At 47.7% G+C, this 21,969-nt stretch overlaps 1 pseudogene; it reads left to right on the forward strand.

The window, feature by feature from the left end:
• Positions 1–12,784: 12,784 nt before the first annotated feature.
• On the forward strand, positions 12,785–21,364 carry LOC116982256 (annotated as a pseudogene).
• Positions 21,365–21,969: the final 605 nt, after the last annotated feature.

The following is a 21,969-nucleotide window of genomic DNA, read 5'->3' on the forward strand; positions in this document are numbered from 1 at the left end:
GAATTCACCTCCGTTATCCTGACCCCAGGCAGACGTCCGTCTGGCACAGGAGGAGCTGCACGCCGTGGTCAACAAACACCAGACGTCTTACCCCGAGGCATTTACCACCATTGCTGGGGACTTCAATAAGGCAAACCTAAAGAAATCACTCCCCAACTTCCACCAACATGTCTCCTGCTGCACCAGAGGACCTAACACCCTCGACCACGGCTACACCACCATCAAGGTGGATGCGATCTCGCTGGCCCTCCACTCCGCACTGGACCACTTGGACAACAAAAACTCATTTGTCAGGCTGTTATTCATCGATTAAAGCTCGGCATTTAACACAATCATCCCCTCCAAACTGGTTACCAAACTCGCAGAACTGCGCATCCCTCTGCAACTGGATCCTCGACTTCCTCATCCACAGACCACAGTCTGTTCGTATTGGTGGAAATGTGTCAGCCTCGATAACAATCAGCACGGGAGCACCTCAAGGCTGCGTGCTCAGCCCCCTGCTGTACTCACTCTATACCTATGACTGCGTAGCCAATCACAGTGCGAACTCCATCATCAAGTTCGCTGACGACACCACTATTGTGGGGCGTATCACTGATGGGGCTGCGTCGGATTATAGAAGAGAGATCGAGCAACTGTCCATATGGTGCCAATGCAATAACCTGGCCCTCAACACCAGCAAAACCAAGGAACTGATTGTGGACTGGAAGGAGTAGGAGGGGGACCCACAGCCCCATTTATATCAACGGGTCGATGGTTGAAAGGGTCAAGAAATTCAAATTCCTGGGCGTGCACATCTCTGAAGATCTTTCCTGGTCCGAGAACACTTACGCAATTATCAAAAAAGCTCATCAGCGCCTCTACTTCCTGAGAAGATTACGGAAAGTCGGATTGTCAAGGAAGACTCTCTCTAACTTCTACAGGTGCCCAGTCGAGAGCATACTGACCGGTTGCATCGTGGCTTGGTTCGGCAATTTGAGCGCCCTGGAGAGGAAAAGACTACAAAGGGTAGTAAACACTGCCCAGTCCATCATCGGCTCTGACCTTCCTTCCATCGAGGGGATTTATCGTAGTCGCTGCCTCAAAAAGGCTGGCAGTAACATCAAAGACCCACACCATCCTGGCCACACACTCATCTCCCTGCTACCTTCAGGTAGAAGGCACAGGAGCCTGAAGGCTGCAACAACCAGCTACTTCCTACAACAGGGAAATAGCTACTTCGCCACAGCCATCAGTCTATTAAACCTGGCTCAGACAAAACTCTGATTATTAATAACCACTTTCTGTTATTTGCACTTTATCAGTTTATTTATTCATGTGTGTATATATTTATATCATGGTATATGGACACACTTATCTGTTTTGTAGTAAATGCCTACTATTTTCTGTGTGCTTAAGCAAAGCAAGAATTTCATTGTCCTATACAGGGACACATGACAAAAAACTGACTTGAACTTGAACTTGAAAAGACTGCTTACCATGCACTCTGTAAGCCTCAGATTTCTGACAACACTTGATCTTGCGATTCAACTTCAAGAATAATCCAAGGTAAATATTGAATTAAGCCAAGTTCAGGGAGCACTTATCAAACTGTTGGTGGAAGTGAATGACTGGTGCATTCACTTTTTATTTTGGACTTGCTATAATGATTTAAGATTCTTTGTCTGAAGTTGGCTACCTCTGCCAAATGTAATTAAAGTGGGGTCTATGAATGACAATGTGGACAGGAAGAGAAGGAAATATTTAGTATCTTTGAGAGGGGAAACAGTCCAGACAGGGATCATTGAATTAGAAAAGAAATTACCTTGATCGAGAAAATACCAGCAAGATATTTTATAAGAGTTCATGATCACCATTCACTGAACAACTGTTGGCAGATTACGTAAATGGCTGAAACTCCATATGGCGTAAGGTGTGAAGAATTTATGTTAGTTTATTGTCACGTGTACCGAGGTACAGGGATTGTTGCGTGCTAATCAGTCAGCCGAAAGATGGTTAGTAAGTGGGGAGGCAAAACAATGAGTGTTTGTGAGGACAGACAGCACTAAATGAATGGTTACAGAGGATATTTTAAAAGGCTAATGGAATATTGTTCTTTTATCTCAAGTCATCTAAAGCAGAGGGAAATGTTACCATTAACAAAGCTTGGTTTGCCATTGTTCAGTCTACTGTTCAGTATGTGCTTAGCATTGTGGGGAGATTTGTATTACTTCTGGAACGAGTGTTCTCCATTCATCAGAATGATTCTACTTCTGAAGAAGTTTGATGAAGGGTCTCGACCCGAAAGGTCACCCATTCCTTCTCCAGAAATACTGCCTGACCAGCTAAGTTACTTCAGCGTTTTGTGCCTAATCTTTGATTATAAATTGTAAGCACAGGTTACATGGAGAAAACCTGTAGCCCTTAAAATGAAACTGAAGGATTCTAGTGATCCATTGAAGGTGTTCAACATCCTTGAGGAATTGGAATGAGCTGACAAAGACAAGATTTCCTCTGGTTACCAGAACAAGTTGACACGTGGAACTCGGGAAACCAATTAGCCATTAGATTTGGAGATTATCCAGGAGTTTACAGAATTATGTGGATTGTTATGCAGAATTATGTTTAATTAAATTGAGAACCAGTCTTCAAGAACAAACCCCTATTCACAATTTAACCTACAGAAACTTAAAAGCTATTGAAACCAGTAATTGGGTGTGGTACCAAGATAGACTCAAAGTGCTGGAGTAACTCAGCGGGTCAGGCAGCATCTCTGGAGAAGATGGATAGGTGATGTTTCTGGTCAGGACCCTTCCTTGGACTGAGCTACTCCAGCGCTTTGTGTCTATCTCTGGTATAAATCAGCATCTGACGTTCCTCCTTGTTACAGACACAAAGTGCTGGAATTATTCAGTAGCAATGTTACAACATTTTGAGATTTTAAAAATAAAGTCTGTAATTTATCCCATCAGATAGAGCATAAAAAGAAGTTTAATTTGACAACTAATTCACTTTCATATCTTCAGTATTAAAAAAGTTATGGCCATTTTCATACTCGGAAATTAGCATCTTGTTCTTTATTGCTTTTCCATTGACTTACAGTGGCTTGCAAAAGTATTCATATCACTTGAACTTTTCCACATTTTGTCACGTTACAACCACAAATGTATGTTATTGGGATTTTATATGATAGACCAAGACAAAGTGGTGCATAATTGTTAAGTGGAAGGAAAATGATACATGGTTTTCAATTTTTTAAACTTTTTTACTGGAAGAGGCAATTCTGTTCCGAATGATGTTATTAAACAAATTCAAGGTACACTTTGGCAACTTTTTTTTCTCTTCACTTACCTAAAGAAGCTTTTACTACCCTCCTTTATATTCTTAGCTAGCTTGCATTCATACTTCATCTTTTCTCCCCATTTTCCCTTTTTGGTTATCTTCTGTTGCTCTTTAAACATTACCCATTCCTCTTGCTTCCCGCTCATCTTTGTTTCGTTGTACTCCTCTTTTTATTTTATACTGTCCCTGACATCCATTACTTCCCTTGGAATCTTTCTTCCTCTTAGGAATGAACTGATCCTGCACCTTCTGTATTATTCCCAGAAATACCTGCCATTGTTGTTCCACTGTCATCTATTGTCATCCCACTATATTTTCAGTCAACTTTGGACAGCTCCTGGCTCATCCATCATGGCTCCATAATCCCCTTTGTTCAACTGTAACACTGCCACCTCAGATTTATCCTTCTCCCTCTCAAATTGTAGGTTAAAACATATCATATTAGTCTAGGCCTCCCTGATATAGTTTGGCTTAGTTCTGCCCTCCTCAGCCTACTGAGTCCCAGTGCAGCCGTCCCAGGACTGTTGAGCCCAGTCCAGCGTGTTTGGTGGCTAGCTTCAATTTGCGCCCTTTATCCAGGCTACAGTTTGGGGGCCTGTAGATAACTCCCATTAGTGTATTTTTACCCGTACAATTCCTCAGTCCTATCCATATTGACTCCACATCTCCTGATTCTATGTCATCCCTCGCAAGGGACTGAATTTCATTCCTTACCAACAGAGCTACCCATCTGTCTGTCTTTTCAATAGGACGTATTCCGCCTTGACTATTCAGTTCCCAGCCCTGCCCCCCTTGCAGCCATGGCTCTGTAATTCCCACAGCATAATACTTGCCAATTTCTAACTGAGCCACAAGCTCGTCCACTTCATTTCTTATTATTTGTGCATTCATATATAATACTTTTCATCCATTACTCCTCTCACCTTTCACATCCATTCCTATTTCACTTGGCCTTACTCTCCTATCCCTTCCTCCCCCGTTAATTCTGGTGTTTTTATTAACTTTTCCTGCCCTGTCTTTCCATTTGACTCCATCCTTGTACCCTTGCACCGCGGCCTCCCGCCGCCAGGAGGCGCGACAGCCGGAGGACCAGAGCGCGCCCAGACCTCCTTCCCAGCCTCACTCACTCACTGCTGACTCACATCCCCCTCCCCCCACCACGCCCGCATGCCTCGGCCTCGGGCTCCGCCTCCTCGGGTCATCGGCCGCAGGATCGCCCACGAGCGGCGGCGGCGACTGTTTCCACCTGAGCTGCGGCGTGACGACGCTCCAGGGCTGCAGGATGACGTCACGTGACCTTCGACCAGGTCTCGCCTCCTCCCTCCCTCCTCCCCCACTGACGGGCAGCGCCAGCGGCCAATGGGAGCAGGTTCTAGCTTTACAAAGGACCAAGTCCCGCCCCCTCCATGCGTCCGACCAATCAGAGCCGCGACACCGCAGCAGGAGACCGCATCCGATAGGCCGAGCCGCCGCCAGGTGTCGCTACAGTCGGCGGACCAGACACGCTGCACTGCGGTCTCCCGCTGCCATGGGGCGATGCATCCGGAGGACCAGACACGCTGCACTGCGTCTTCCCGCCGCGAGGTGGCGCTGCAGTCGGAGGACCAGAGACGCTGCACTGCGGTCTCCCGCCGCGAGGTGTCGCTACAATCAGAGGACCAGAGGGCGCCCCTTGACCGCGCGGCTCCTACACCACGTGGGGGGTGGGGGGGACAATGAGAGCAGCTGCAGATGCTGCAAACCTGAGATAAAACCGCAAGGGGGGCCAGACTACAAAATGCTGCAGTAACTCAGTGACACGGGCAGCATCCCTGGAGAGAAGGAATGGGCGACGTTTCAAGGTCGAGACCCGTCCTCAGACTGTGAGTCACAGGAGTGATATCGATGGTGATGTGGAGTGAAAAGTTTCTACATAGAAACATAGACAATAGGTGCAGGAGGAGGCCATTCGGCCCTTCGAGCCAGCACCGCCATTCAATATGATCACGGTTGATCATCCACAATCAATACCCCATTCGTGCTTTCTCCCCATATTCCTTGATTCCGTTAGCCCCAAGAGCATAATCTAACTCTTGTAAACATCCAATGAATTGGCCTCCACTGCTTTCTGTGGCAGAAAATTCCACAGATTCACAACTCTCTGGGTGAAAAAGTTTTTTCCCCCATTTCAGTCCTAAATTACCTACCTCTTATTCTTAAAACTGAACTGAACTTTATAGTTGAGGAACTGAGGAACCTGGTGCTGATTCCCCCAACATTGAGAACATGTGTCCTGCATCCATCCTGTCCAATCCCTTAATGATGTTACATGTGTCCATACGATCCCCTCTGATCCTTCTAAATTCCAGTGAATACGCCTAGTCGACCCATTCTTATGTCACGTCAGCCCTGCCATCCCGGGAATTAACCTGGTGAATCGACCCTGCAATCCCTCAAAAGCAAAATGTGTCCTCCCTTAAATCAGGAGACCAAAACTGCACACAATACACCAGGTGTGGTCTCACCAGGGCCCTGTACAACTGTAGAAAGGGCTCTTTGCTCCTCAACTAAACTCTCATTATGAAGGTCAACATTCCATTAGCTTTCTTCACTGCCCGCTGTATCTGCTGCATACTTTCAGTGACTGGTGTACAAGAACACCCAGGTCTTGTTGTACTTCCCATTTTCCTAACCTGACACCATTCAGTTAATAGAGTGCTGGAGTAACACCTTACACTTATCTCTGTCTCCCTCTCCTGTGACTCTCAGTCTGAAGAAGGGTCTCGACCCAAAACGTCGCCTATTCCTCCTGTTCATAGATGCTGTCTCACCCGCTGAGTTACTCCAGCACTTTTTGTCTACCTCAGTCTCAAGAAGGTTCTTTATCACCAGAGATGCTGCCTGTCCCGCTGAGTTACTCCAGCATTTTATGTCTGTCTGTGGAGAACTTGTATAGGGGATGTTTTCTGGATCACGAGCCTTCATCAGACATGAAACATTGCCTAGCCACATTGACCAGAGATGCTGCCTGAACCAGCATCTGCAGTTTCTTGTGTTTGCCAAAGATAGGCACAAAGTACTGGGGGAAAATATATGGGCAACCTTTCAGGTCAGGACACTTGTCTATTTGTCAAACTTTGAGATGAGAAATGTCATTATCTGGGTTTAGTTATTAATTCAACAACCCCGGGCCGGCCTTAAGCCAATTGGACCAATTGCTCCCAATTGGGCCCCGCGCCTAAGGGGGGCACGCGCTCCCCGGGTGGAGGGGGGGAGAGTCAGATGAAGAGTGAGTGCAGGGGGAAGAAAGAGGCAGACGGGGAGGGGGGTGTGAGGGGTGAATGGAGAAGGGGAGAGGGGGAGGTGGATCGTTCCCTCACGGTCCATGGGCAGCGCTCCAGCCCCTCCAGTCGCCGTGCTTCACGCACACAACCCCAGTTCCACCCCTCTCTCTCCCCGGGGAGACGCGGTGAACAATACAGGGAGGGCCGGGCCGGGGTTTGGAGCAACGTTTACAAACCTCGGCCTCAGCTCACACCCGCCCGCCCGGACCTTGGCATCCGCTCCCGCTACCAGCCCTCTCCTCCCTCCCTTCTGTCCTTCCCTTCCCTCCCTCCCTTCCCTTCTTCCCTCCCTCCCTTCTCTCCTTCCCTCCCTCCTTCCTCTCTCTCTTTTCCCTTCTCTCTTTCCCTCCCTCCCTTCTTCCTCTCCTTCCCTCTCTCCCTTCTTTCTCTACTTCCCTCCCTCCCTTCTCTCCTTCCTCCCTTCTCTCCAAAGATCTCCGCTATAGGATCTTTGCTTCTCTCCCTCCCTTCTCTCCCTCTCACCCACACACATCACGCACAGACATCTAACACATACACCTAACACACAAACACAACTAAGTTAGGATGGGGTAGAAGCCCAAAGCGTAGGATGGGGCTGAAGCCCAAAATTTAATGCGTGGACTGGTTTTTCACCAATGGTTATTGTTTTTCCAGGATCTAGCTAATTAAATTACTTTTTTTTCCATTTCACAGTCACTAAAACAAGTGGTATTGTAACTATGTACTTTTCAGAGGTGATCTACAATTTTGTTTGTTACTTGTAGGCTTACATGTGTGCAATTTGATATTCAAATGTAGCTTAGATCTGTTGGTCCATTAACTCGCAGGCATTATCTCAGCGCACATTTTTATTACTTTCCATTCTACCATGGAGATATAAATTCTATAATAGACTTTATTTATATATCTATGATTCTACAAACCTTGGCTGGGAACCTGGGGCTCACCAAAATTGTTCCCAATTGGGCCCCGCACCTCCCAAGGCCGGCCCTGCAACAACCTACCTCCCTTTTATTGATGTTTAAGAAGGAACGGCAGATGCTGGAAAATCGAAGGTAGACACAAATGCTGGAGAAACTCGGCGGGAGAGGCAGCATCTATGGAGCGAAGGAAATGGGCAACGTTTCGGTCCAAAACCCTTCTTCAGACTCCCTTCTTCAAGCGTTGCCCATTTCCTTCACTCCATAGATGCTGCCTCACCCGCTGAGTTTCTCCAGCATTTTTGTCTACCGTCCCTTTTATTGATAGCAGTATGAATATTGATTTATCTAACTTCAACTAACCCTCACATCTCCGCACTCTCCTCCCCCCACCCAAGTCACACCAAAATCAGTCATCTTCTTGAGTCTCATTGTCTATAACTCAATTTCACCTCACCCACAGCTAACAATGGCCTGTTTCCTTTAACATCGTCAATTATATTGCATATCTTGAGCATCTGCTTTGTTCTGTCATTTAACATCGCCATTTTACTTCCCAATGGCAGTGGCTTGCGCAGTTTCCTGGCATTTAGCATTGGCGGAATCAGGCCCAATGGGGATGTCTCGTATCCTGATGCTACGCCACCGATCTACCCATCTACTGACGGACTTTCTCTTCCCACGCGAGCTGCAGCTGCAGACCTACCCCTGGTTGTGCCAGCTCCCTCACCACCACAATCGGTGCCCCGCTCGCCTGCCTCGCTGTGTTTGTCACCCAGGTCCCCAATGCTTCCGCCGCACGGGGCCCCGCCATTCTCGCCGGTGAAGGGAGGAGATGCGGATCTGTACCGTACGCGCACGGGACGGGTTTGTAGGCCGACCCTTAAATACAAACACTATTTGAACCACCTGAATTCCCTTGTATGAGCTATTAGCATTTTCGGTCACATTATTAATCAGTAAGCACCTAGTAACGGACTTATACATATATATCCTGTCATAGATTAGTCCTGTCAAAAAACAAATGTTATTTGGAGGTCTTTTATGTGGTGTGTGGGGGAGGGTCGGAGAGGCGGTTTCCTTCCGAGCTGCTTCTTCGCCCCTTCCTCGCGGCCTACCTTCGGAACTGGAGCGGCGTTTTCTATCAGGACTGGCCGGGACGGCAGCTTCGGTGGCGGCACAGCGCTGGGATACCAACATGAAGGCTAACTGGGCCGCTGTGCGGTAATCTCCGGAGTGCGGTGACAGCCAAATCCATCATCGAGGAGCTGTGGCTGCGGAGCGTCCAGCCACGGGCGGTGCTGGATTTATAACACCGCGGTGCCTGGGATCCGGAATCGCCAGAGTCGGAGCTCCAGCCAACGCGGCCTGAGGGTACGGGTGCCGCAGTCTCCGGGGAGGGAGCGGCCGCTTCAGACATTTCCAAGCCACTGAGGAGTATTTACCCAACGCCGGAGTTCCAGCTTTCCGGCAAATAATGCCTGAAAACATCGGACTGGCTGCGGAAGCCACAAATAGGCCCCGACCTCGGGTGCTTCACAGAGGAAGAGGACTTAACTTTGTGTTGCCTTTCCCCACAGTGGACAATTTTGATTCTGTTGTGGGGGGACGTTGTTGTTGAATTCTATAATGTGTTGTGTCATTTTTCTGATTTTTAATTTTTCAATGGATGTACGGAAACTTTAATTTCTTTTATTATTTCTTTTATGTGAAGTAGGTTTACAAAACTTACAAAACTTACCTTCAGTGGCGCTGCAGTTCTGCCACTGGCCGTGTGCGCGACTTTGGCGCCTTTGAGGGGGGGGGGGGGGGGGGGGGGGGGGGGCGGGGTTAAAATGCGGTTTTTCTCCTACCTGACCTGGATATATTTTCTCGGAGTGCAAGCTTTTGCTGAAGAATTGTTCCGACGCCCTACTGTGTATTATTAAATTTTAAATCGCCTGGCAATTTCAGCACTCGAGTAATCTAAAAATCAGCTTCTAAAGCCGTCAACGCCGACAACGGGGACGGATATCACGTGCGGGACAGGTAAAGGAAAGCCGTTTATTTTATGTATATAAGTGCTTCTTAAGATGCCTTTAATCCACATTTTACGTTGCGAAACCGGCAGTATTTTTCTGCCAATATGGGCTTTAAATTCACCGCAACCGCAACCGCAACCGCAATCGATCGCTTTCTTCAAAAACCCACTCGCAAGATGATTTAAATGGCCATTAATTTACGGGAATTAAACACTAAATTCCTTCCATTTGGCCTATAAATCAATGACAATGAGATTTAAAAATCGTTATATTGTGAATTCTTGTGTGAATGCCACCACAGTGGTAGGACTGATCAGTGACAACGACCAGTCAGCCTACAGGGATGAGGTCCAGCACCTGACAACCTGGTGTGCCAAAAATAACCTCGTCCTCAACTCCAAGAAGACGAAGGAAATTATTGTTGACTTCAGGAAGAACAGAGGGGGCAGACATACCCCCATCCATATACACGGGACTGAGGTGGAGCGCGTCTCCAACTACAAATTCCTCGGGGTACACATCTCGGAGGATCTGTCCTGGTCCCTCAACACCTCCAAGCTGATCAAAAAGGCGCAGCAGCGCCTTTACTTCCTGAGGAGGCTCAAGGAAGCTCACCTGTCCCCCCAGATCCTGACCATCTTTTACCGCTGTACCATCAAAAGCATCCTGACCACATGCTTCACGGTATGGTACAGCAGTTGCACCGAAGCGGACAGGAAGGCACTACAACGGGTGGTGAAAACCGCTCAGTACATCATCGGTGCCCCGCTCCCTGCCATGGATGCCCTCCACCACATGAATGAGTCCCGCCGATAGATTTCTCCAGTCTCTCCGTCCACATTGTTTGCTTATTCTGTATTTTTATTTCTATATTGCACTATTACTACGAACAGACGCTAAACTGCATTTCGTTGTACCCACACTTGTATCTGTGCAATGACATTAAAGTTGAATTGAATTGAATTGAATTGAATTGAATTGAATTTGGACACTTAGGCTATTTAATATGTTAATCTTTTCTTAAGAAATGGATAGATGTTTAGATCTATTAATTGAATTTTGTAATTAGCTACAATTGGGTAACTAACTAATTATATGCTTTAATTTCAGGTCATCCAAGTAAGATTGTTTAATATTTGTTTCAGAATGACTGTCCTTGATCACAGCTTTTGTGTTAAGTCAATGGAAAAGCAATAGGGAACAACATTCTAATTTCCGAGTATGAAAATGGCCATAACTGTTTCGATACTGAAGATATGAAAGTGAATTAGGTGTCAAATCAAACTTATTTTTACGCTTTATCTGATGGGATAAATTGCAGACTTGATATTTAAAATATCGAAATTTTGTAACATTGCTATGTAAATCACTTTGCTTTCAACGCGAATTGATTTAAATGTGCTATATAAATAAAACTTACTTACTTACTATATCACTTTATTGTAGTCGTGTTTCACTTTTTATTCTTATTATTCTTACAAGGAAATATGTAGATTGTACATTACATTACTAACCAATGTAATGATATATCAATATAAGCTCCGCCTATTAATACACCATTCATATTATCAAAAGCCGACATGTGCTGTTAGTTGGTGATGCAGCACGGTAGAATTGATATGCTGCTGAGTGCTGTACGTGTTACTCAGTAAATACTGTTGTACCAGTCCCTGAGTACGTGTGACTTACTCAACAGGAGCTGGGCTAGAGAAGAGCAGGGGGATGAGGGAACACAGTGGGGTAGAGGAAGAGGGAGTGACCTGGCTTGGGGTGCAGGCAGGGAGGGAGGGAGGGACGTGGAGAGTGAAGGAACAGGAGGAGGGCGGAATGAGGGGAGGAACTGGTGGAAAGGAGTGAGTGCATGGAGGACTAGATAGGAGTGAGGAATTGAGGTAACAGTGGGAGTGAGGGGGGGGGGGGGGTCAATGAGAGTTATGCCCCTGTCCCACTTATGAAGCCTGAACGGAAACCTCTGGAGACGTTGCGCCCCACCCAATGTTTCCGTGCGGTTCCCGGAGGTTGCAGGTGGTTGCCGGAGGTTGCAGATAGTGGAAGCAGGTAACATAGAAACATAGAAAACAGGTTCATGAGTAGGCCATTCGGCCTTTCGAACCTGCACTGCCATTCAATATGATCATGGCTGATCATCCAACTCAGTATCCTGTACTTGCCTTGTCTCCATACCCCCTGATACCTTTAGCCACAAGGGCCACATCTAACTGCCTCTTAAGTATAGCCAATGAACTGGCCTCAACTACCTTCTGTAGCAGAGAATTCCAGAGATTCACCACTCTCTGTATGAAAAATGTTTTTCTCATCTCGGTCCTAAAAGATTTCCCCCTTATCCTTAAACTGCGACCCCTTGTTCTGGACTTCCCCAACCTCGCGAACAATCTTCCTGCATCTAGCCTGCCCGAACCCCTTAAGAATTTTGTAAGTTTCTATAAGATCCCCCCTAAATCTCCTAAACTCTAGCGAGTACAAGCCGAGTCTATCCAGTCTTTCTTCATATGAAAGTCCTGACATCCCAGGAATCAGTCTGGTGAACCTGCTTGGTACTCCCTCAAGGGCAAGAATGTCTTTCTCTAAGTTCTATAAGTTTCTCTAAGATCCCCCCTCAATCTTCTAAATTCTAATAGGGAGACTGACAAAAACCTCCGGGAACCGCACGGAAACCTTGGGTGGGGCGCAAAGTCTCCAGGGGGTTCCGTTCGGGTTTCCTAAGTGGGACAGGGGGTTGACGCGACTGTTGAAAGGCCCAATGATCCTCGGTTGTGACGCCTTGATGCCGATGGTTCTTTGCACGGTTCGAAGAACAGGTCGCCTCTGTTGCGTCACTCGCGCTGAGAACCAATCGGCGTTCTCTTTGCCTTTGTCTCCGCGTTCCACGGGTCGCTGGCGGCCAATTACAGCGCTGCCCGGGTGTATGAACGCATTCGGCGAATGCGACACATTGTCAGGAGCTGAGAGACTGGAAGGGACATCATGGTGGGTGATCCCGGGGCTGTGCGGCGGGGCGTCGTGTGAAACCGATGATGGGGAGAGCCGGGATAGAAGGCCCATGGGTGGAGAGTGATTCCGCGGTGATGTGACCACTGTGGTGTGGCGTGGGGGAAATGTTAACACTCGGAACCAATATCCGTGGGAATAAGACAATCATCTCTTCCCCCTTTCCTCCACCGACCCACTCCCTCTTTCTCTCTCTCTCGAGCGTGAGTGTATCTCCATCCACATCGGCCAGGCCGGAGTTCAGGTCGGCAACGCTTGCTGGGAGCTCTATTGCCTGGAGCACGGGATCCAGCCGGATGGACAGATGCCCAGCGAAAAGACCATCGGGGGCGGCGACGACTCCTACAACACGTTCTTCGGCGAGACGGGGGCGGGCAAGCACGTCCCACGGGCCGTGTTCCTTGATCTGGAGCCCACGGTGATCGGTAAGGTGAAACCGGGGAGTGTCCTGACATGTTGGGCCTTGTCTGAAACCTTCCCCGCGGCGTTTGCCGAGGGGCGTGTGATTCTTAATGAACCAGTTTCTTAATGAACTGGTCCTTTCTCTGTTCGCTCCCCTGTAGATGAAGTGCGGACCGGCACATAACCATATAACCATATAACAATTACAGCACGGAAACAGGCCATCTCGACCCTTCTAGTCCGTGCCGAACACATAATCTCCCCTAGTCCCATATACCTGCGCTCAGACCATAACCCTCCATTCCTTTCCCATCCATATAACTATCCAATTATTTTTAAATGATAAAAACGAACCTGCCTCCACCACCTTCACTGGAAGCTCATTCCACACAGCTACCACTCTCTGAGTAAAGAAGTTCCCCTCATGTTACCCCTAAACTTCAGTCCCTTAATTCTCAAGTCATGTCCCCTTGTTTGAATCTTCCCTACTCTCAGTGGGAAAAGCTTTTCCACGTCAACTCTGCCTATCCCTCTCATCATTTTAAAAACCTCTATCAAGTCCCCCCTTAACCTTCTGCGCTCCAAAGAATAAAGCCCTAACTTGTTCAACCTTTCTCTGTAACTTAGTTGCTGAAACCCAGGCAACATTCTAGTAAATCTCCTCTGTACTCTCTCTAATTTGTTGACATCCTTCCTATAATTAGGCGACCAAAATTGTACACCATACTCCAGAATTGGCCTCACCAATGCCTTGTACAATTTTAACATTACATCCCAACTTCTATACTCAATGCTCTGATTTATAAAGGCCAGCACACCAAAAGCTTTCTTTACCACCCTATCTACATGAGATTCCACTTTCAGGGAACTGTGCACAGTTATTCCCAGATCCCTCTGTTCACCTACATTCTTCAATTCCCTACCATTTACCATGTACGTCCTATTTTGATTTGTCCTGCCAAGATGTAGCACCTCACACTATAACCATATAACCATATAACAATTACAGCACGGAAACAGGCCATCTCGACCCCTCTAGTCCGTGCCGAACACATAATCTCCCCTAGTCCCATATACCTGCGCTCAGACCATAACCCTCCATTCCTTTCCCATCCATATAACTATCCAATTTATTTTTAAATGATAAAAACGAACCTGCCTCCACCACCTTCACTGGAAGCTCATTCCACACAGCTACCACTCTCTGAGTAAAGAAGTTCCCCCTCATGTTACCCCTAAACTTCAGTCCCTTAATTCTCAAGTCATGTCCCCTTGTTTGAATCTTCCCTACTCTCAGTGGGAAAAGCTTTTCCACGTCAACTCTGTCTATCCCTCTCATCATTTTAAAAACCTCTATCAAGTCCCCCCTTAACCTTCTGCGCTCCAAAGAATAAAGCCCTAACTTGTTCAACCTTTCTCTGTAACTTAGTTGCTGAAACCCAGGCAACATTCTAGTAAATCTCCTCTGTACTCTCTCTATTTTGTTGACATCCTTCCTATAATTAGGCGACCAAAATTGTACACCATACTCCAGAATTGGCCTCACCAATGCCTTGTACAATTTTAACATTACATCCCAACTTCTATACTCAATGCTCTGATTTATAAAGGCCAGCACACCAAAAGCTTTCTTTACCACCCTATCTACATGAGATTCCACTTTCATGGAACTGTGCACAGTTATTCCCAGATCCCTCTGTTCACCTACATTCTTCAATTCCCTACCATTTACCATGTACGTCCTATTTTGATTTGTCCTGCCAAGATGTAGCACCTCACACTTATCAGCATTAAACTCCATCTGCCATCTTTCAGCCCACTCTTCCAACTGGCATAAATCTCCCTGTAGACTTTGAAACTCTTCTTCATTACCCGCAACCCCACCTATCTTAGTATCATCTGCATACTTACTAATCCAATTTACCACACCATCGTCCAGGTCATTGATGTACATGACAAACAACAGTGGACCCAACACAGATCCCTGTGGCACCCCACTCGTCACTAGCCTCCAACCTGACAAACAACCATCCACCATTACTCTCTGGCATCTCCCATTCAGCCACTGTTGAATCCATCTTGCTACTCCACCATTAATACCCAACCATTGAACCTTCTTAACCAACCTTCCATGAGGAACCTTGTCAAAGGCCTTACTGAAGTCCATATACACAACATCCACTGCTTTACCCTCATCAATTTCCCGAGTAACATCTTCAAAAAATTCAAGAAGATTAGTTAAACATGACCTTCCAGGCACAAATCCATGTTGACTGCTCCTAATCAGACCCTGTTTATCCAGATGCTTATATATATTATCTCTAAGTATTCTTTCCATTAATTTGCCCACCACTGACGTCAAACTAATAGGTCTATAATTGCTAGGTTTACTCTTAGACCCCTTTTTAAACAATGGAACAACATGCGCAGTACGCCAATCCTCCGGCACTATTCCCGTTTCTAATGACATTTGAAATATTTCTGCCATAGCCCCTGCTATTTCTACACTAACTTCCCTCAATGTCCTAGGGAATATCCTGTCCGGACCTGGAGACTTATCCACTTTTATATTTCTCAAAAGTGTCAGTACTTCCTCTTCTTTGATCCTCATAGTTTCCATAGCTACTCTACTTGTTTCCCTTACCTCACATAATTCAATATCCTTCTCCTTGGTGAATACCGAAGAAAAGAAACTGTTCAATATCTCCCCCATCTCTTTTGGCTCTGCAGATAGTTGGCCACTCGGACTCTCTAATGGACCAATTTTATCCCTCGTTATCCTTTTGCTATTAATATAGCGGTAGAAACCCTTCGGATTTACTTTTACCTTACTTGCCAAAGCAACCTCATATCTTCTTTTAGCTTTTCTAATTTCTTTCTTAAGATTCTTTTTACATTCTTTATACTCCTCAAGCACCTCATTTACTCCATGCTGCCTATAACTATTGTAGATATCCCTCTTTTTCCGAACCAAGTGTCCAATTTCCCTTGAAAACCATGGCTCTTTACAATTTTTACGATTTCCTTTCAACCGAACAGGGACATAAAGATTCTGTACTCTTAAAATTTCACCTTTAAATGTACTCCATTTCTCTTCCACATCTTTCCCATAAAACAAACTGTCCCAATTTACTCCTTTTAAATCCTTTCGCATCTCCTCAAAGTTAGCCTTTCTCCAATCAAAAATCTCAACCCTAGGTCCAGTTTTGTCCCTCTCCATAATTATATTGAAACTAATGGTATTGTGATCACTGGACCCGAACTGTTCCCCAACGCATACCTCTGCCACCTGACCCATCTCATTTCCTAACAGGAGGTCCAGTACCGCCCCTTCTCTGGTAGGTACTTCTATGTATTGTTGCAAAAAACTATCCTGCACACATTTTACAAACTCCAACCCATCCAGCCCATTTACAGAATGTGTTTCCCAGTCTATGTGTGGAAAATTGAAATCTCCCACAATCACTACCTTGTGCTTACTACTAATATCTGCAATCTCCTTACATATTTGCTCTTCCAATTCTCGCTCCCCATTTGGCGGTCTATAATACACCCCTATAAGTGTTGCTACCCCTTTCCCATTTCTCAGTTCCACCCAAATAGCCTCCCTAGACGAGCCCTCTAATCTATCCTGCCAAAGCACTGCTGTAATATCTTCCCTGATAAGCAATGCAACACCTCCACCTCTTGCCCCTCCAATTCTATCACACCTGAAGCAACGAAATCCTGGAATATTTAGTTTCCAATCACAGCCCTCCTGCAACCATGTTTCACTGATCGCCACAACATCATACTTCCAGGTGTCAATCCAGGCTCTAAGTTCATCCACTTTTCTTACAATGCTCCTAGCATTAAAATATACACATTTAAGAAACCCACCCTCTCTTATTCTCTGATTATTTTCTTTTTCTTTTTCTTCTCTCTCCCCTACATTTTGGGTCAGAGTGCTACCATTCTCTGCCCCCTGCTTCACACACTGACTGCTAGCTTTCCCAATTTGAGTCCCTCCCCCCAACCATACTAGTTTAAAGTCTCCCCAGTAGCCTTTGCAAATCTCCCCGCCAGGATATTGGTCCCCCTTGAGTTCAAGTGCAACCCGTCCTTTCTGTACAGGTTGCACCTTCCCCAAAAGAGGTCCCAATGATCCAGAAACTTGAATCCATACCCACTGCACCAGTCCCTCATCCACGCATTTATCCTCCACCTCGCTCCATTCCTACTCTCACTGTCGCGTGGCACAGGCAGTAATCCTGAGATTGTTACCTTTCCAGTCCTTCTCCTTAACTCTCTACCTAACTCCCTAAATTCTTCTTTCAGGACCTCTTCTCTTTTTTTACCTATGTCGTTGGTACCTATATGCACCACAACCTCAGGCTCCTCTCCCTCCCATTTCAGGATTTCTTGGACACGTTCAGACACATCCCTGACCCTGGCACCAGGGAGGCAAACTACCATCCGGGACTCCTGTCTGCGTCCATAGAATCGCCTATCCGACCCCCTGACTATAGAGTCCCCTATTACAATTGCCCTCCCCTTCTTTTCCTTACCCTTCTGAGCAACCGGACAGGTCTTTGTGCCAGAGGCCCGGCCGCTGTCGCTGCCCCCAGGTAGGCTGTCTCCCCCACCCTTACTCAAACATGAGTACTTATTTTCAAGGTGTACAGCCACCGGGGTACTCACCAGTCCCTGCCTCTGCCCATTGCCCTTCCTAACTGTGACCCAGTTTTCTGTCTCCCGTGGTCTTGGAGTGACCACCTCCCTGTAACTCCTTTCTATGACCTCCTCGCTCTCCCTGAGCAGACATAGGTCATCGAGTTGCTGCTCCAGGTTCCTAACGCGGTCCCTTAGGAGCCCCATCTCGACGCACCTGGCGCAGATGTGGACGTCTGGAGAGCTCTCAGACTCCATGACCTCCCACATCTGACAACCAGAACAGTAAACTGCCCTGGCCCTCATTCTCCCCCTTATCCCAATACAAAAAAGCCTTACAATTACAATACAAATACAATACAAGCCAATCAGCTGCTTCGTCTGATCCTCGTCCACCAATCAGAGGCTTCCACCAGAATCCTTCTCTGGAACGTTACAGATTTGGGTACACTTACAGCTGCAGGTAAGTCCTCCTCTCGCCAACGGCTCCCCTGGCCTCTGTAGAAGCAAACCCCGCGCTGTATTTATACTTACAGCTGCAGGTAAGTCCTCCTCTCGCCAACGGCTCCCCGGGCCTCTGTAGAAGCAAACCCCGCGCTGTATTTATACTTACAGCTGCAGGTAAGTCCTCCTCTCGCCAACGGCTCCCCTGGCCTCTGTAGAAGCAAACCCCGCGCTGTATTTATACTTACAGCTGCAGGTAAGTCCTCCTCTCGCCAACGGCTCCCCGGGCCTCTGTAGAAGCAAACCCCGCGCTGTATTTATACTTACAGCTGCAGGTAAGTCCTCCTCTCGCCAACGGCTCCCCGGGCCTCTGTAGAAGCAAACCCCGCGCTGTATTTATACTTACAGCTGCAGGTAAGTCCTCCTCTCGCCAACGGCTCCCCTGGCCTCTGTAGAAGCAAACCCCGCGCTGTATTTATACTTACAGCTGCAGGTAAGTCCTCCTCTCGCCAACGGCTCCCCGGGCCTCTGTAGAAGCAAACCCCGCGCTGTATTTATACTTACAGCTGCAGGTAAGTCCTCCTCTCGCCAACGGCTCCCCGGGCCTCTGTAGAAGCAAACCCCGCGCTGTATTTATACTTACAGCTGCAGGTAAGTCCTCCTCTCGCCAACGGCTCCCCGGGCCTCTGTAGAAGCAAGCCCCGCGCTGTATTTATACTTACAGCTGCAGGTAAGTCCTCCTCTCGCCAACGGCTCCCCGGGCCTCTGTAGAAGCAAACCCCGCGCTGTATTTATACTTACAGCTGCAGGTAAGTCCTCCTCTCGCCAACGGCTCCCCGGCCTCTGTAGAAGCAAACCCCGCGCTGTATTTATACTTACAGCTGCAGGTAAGTCCTCCTCTCGCCAACGGCTCCCCGGCCTCTGTAGAAGCAAACCCCGCGCTGTATTTATACTTACAGCTGCAGGTAAGTCCTCCTCTCGCCAACGGCTCCCCTGGCCTCTGTAGAAGCAAACCCCGCGCTGTATTTATACTTACAGCTGCAGGTAAGTCCTCCTCTCGCCAACGGCTCCCCTGGCCTCTGTAGAAGCAAACCCCGCGCTGTATTTATACTTACAGCTGCAGGTAAGTCCTCCTCTCGCCAACGGCTCCCCGGGCCTCTCTAATCACTTATCGGCATTAAACTCCATCTGCCATCTTTCAGCCCACTCTTCCAACTGGCATAAATCTCTCTGTAGACTTTGAAACTCTACTTCATTAACCGCAACCCCACCTATCTTAGTATCATCTGCATACTTACTAATCCAATTTACCACACCATCGTCCAGATCATTGATGTACATGACAAACAACAGTGGACCCAACACAGATCCCTGTGGCACCCCACTCGACACTGGCCTCCAACCTGACAAACAACAATCCACCATTACTCTCTGGCATCTCCCATTCAGCCACTGTTGAATCCATCTTGCTACTCCACCATTAATACCCAACCATTGAACCTTCTTAACCAACCTTCCACGAGGAACCTTGTCAAAGGCCTTACTGAAGTCCATATACACAACATCCACTGCTTTACCCTCATCAATTTCCCGAGTAACATCTTCAAAAAATTCAAGAAGATTAGTTAAACATGACCTTCCAGGCACAAATCCATGTTGACTGTTCCTAATCAGTCCCTGTTTATCCAGATGCGTATACCGGCAGCTCTTCCATCCTGAGCAGCTCATCCATCCTGAGCAGCTCATCACCGGCAAGGAGGACGCGGCCAACAACTACGACCGGGGCCACTGCTCCATCGGCAAGGAGATCGTCGACCTGGTTCTGGATCGCATCCGGAAGCTGGTAGGTTGTGGAACCGAATCCAACCGTGAACCAGCGCCCGTTATTCAACGATCTGGCGCTCCTGGTTCGCCCGGGACAATTCCGCACTTCGTGAATGACCTATCCCTCAGAATACTCTCTAGCAACTTTTCAACTCCAGATGTTACACACAAATTACAGTTGTTAGGGTGCGACCACAGAAGTTAGACACCTCTCCAGAGGGTCAGTTTACTCCTGCAACACTCACACTCACCCCACCTTTCTCCTTCTCAATGCTCTCCGCTTTATCTGCCCACAGGCCGACCTGTGCACCGGACTGCAGGGGTTCCTCAACTTCCACAGTTTTGGGGGCGGCACCGGCTCGGGCTTCACCTCCCTCCTCATGGAGAGACTCTCCGTCGACTACGGCAAGAAATCCAAGCTGGAGTTTTCCGTCTACCCGGCGCCGCAGATCTCCACCGCCGTGGTCGAGCCCTACAACGCGGTGCTGGTCACCCACTGCACTTCGGAGCACTCCGACTGCTACTTCATGCTGGATAACGAGGCTATTTACGACATCTGCCGGCGGAACCTGGACATCGAGCGCCCCACCTACACCAACCTCAACCGCCTGCTGGGGCAGGTAGTTTCGTCCATCACGGCCTCGCTGCGCTTCGACGGCGCCCTCAACGTGGACCTGCTCGAGCTCCAGACCAACCTGGTCCCCTACCCGCGCATTCACTTCCCGCTGGTGACCTACGCGCCCCTGATCTCGGCCGAGAAGGCTTATCACGAGCAACTGTCCGTGTGGGAGTTCACCAATGCCTGTTTCGAGCCGGCCAACCAGATGCTCAAGTGCGACCCCCGCCAGGGCAAATACATGGCGTGCTGCATGATGTACCGAGGGGACGTGGTGCCCAAGGATGTCAACGCCTCAATCGCCACCATCAAGACCAAGCGCTCCATCCAGTTCGTGGACTGGTGCCCGACCGGGTTCAGGGTAGGTGTAGATTGTAGACCAATCCACGCATCAGAAGCTTGATTCGACCCGCGGTTCCACACTGTATTGTGATATCTACTACATCCAGAACAGACGAGAACCTTCCTGAACGGTGGCCCAGGTTTCTTAACGTTTAGCTCGCAATGGATACTATTGAAAGTTTCTATGAGTCTCTTCTTTCTCTCCCCTGCAGGTAGGCATCAACTACCAGCCCCCGACGGTGGTGCCGGGGGGCGACCTGGCCAATATGCAACGCGCCGTCTGCATGCTCAGCAACACCACCGCCATCTCCATGGCCTGGACCCGCATGAACCTCAAGTTCGACAAGATGTACGCCAAGCGGGCCTTTTTTCCATTGGTACGTGGGAGAGGGTCTGGAGGAAGGAGAGTTCCAGGACGCGCGGGAGGACATGGCGTCGCTGGAGAAGGACTACGAGGAAGTGGGCATCGATTCGGCGGATCTGGACAAGAAGGCGGAAGAGGTGGAGTGAATTTTGTTGTATATCTGGAAAGATTAGTTATTTTTAATACTGGTGTATATCTAATTTATGAAATTAAATATATTTGAGACATAGTTTGCTATTGCGTCCTTTGCAAAGGCACAATTGCTTAATGTCTATAGTTTCATACCGTGGAAGCAGACCCTTCGGCCCAACTTGTCCATGCCCACCATGCCGCCTCATCTCTGATCATCCAATTTGCCCACGTTTGGCGAATATCATTCTATCCAATTCTTCGACACGAAACTGCATACATATCCTATAAATGTTACTGTACCTGCTTCAACAAGATCACCTGGAACCTCGTTCCATGTACCCACCATCGCCTGCGAGATATATGTCCCCTCAGTTTCCTATAACTCTTTCCCCTCTCATCTTGATCCTATGCCTCTAGTTTTTGATTCATCTTTGGTGCTGAAGGTTTCTGTGCTAATGTAACCCCACTTTTTAAAAAGGGAGGGAGAGAGAAAATGGGGAATTACAGAGCAGTTAGTCTAACATCGGTAGTGGGGAAACTGCTAGAGTCAGTTATTAAAGATGGGATAGCAGCACGTTTGGAAAGTGGTGAAATCATTGGACAAAGTCAGCATGGATTT

This window comes from Amblyraja radiata, chromosome 16, assembly GCF_010909765.2.
Source record: "Amblyraja radiata isolate CabotCenter1 chromosome 16, sAmbRad1.1.pri, whole genome shotgun sequence".
NCBI classification, from domain to species: Eukaryota; Metazoa; Chordata; class Chondrichthyes; order Rajiformes; family Rajidae; genus Amblyraja; species Amblyraja radiata.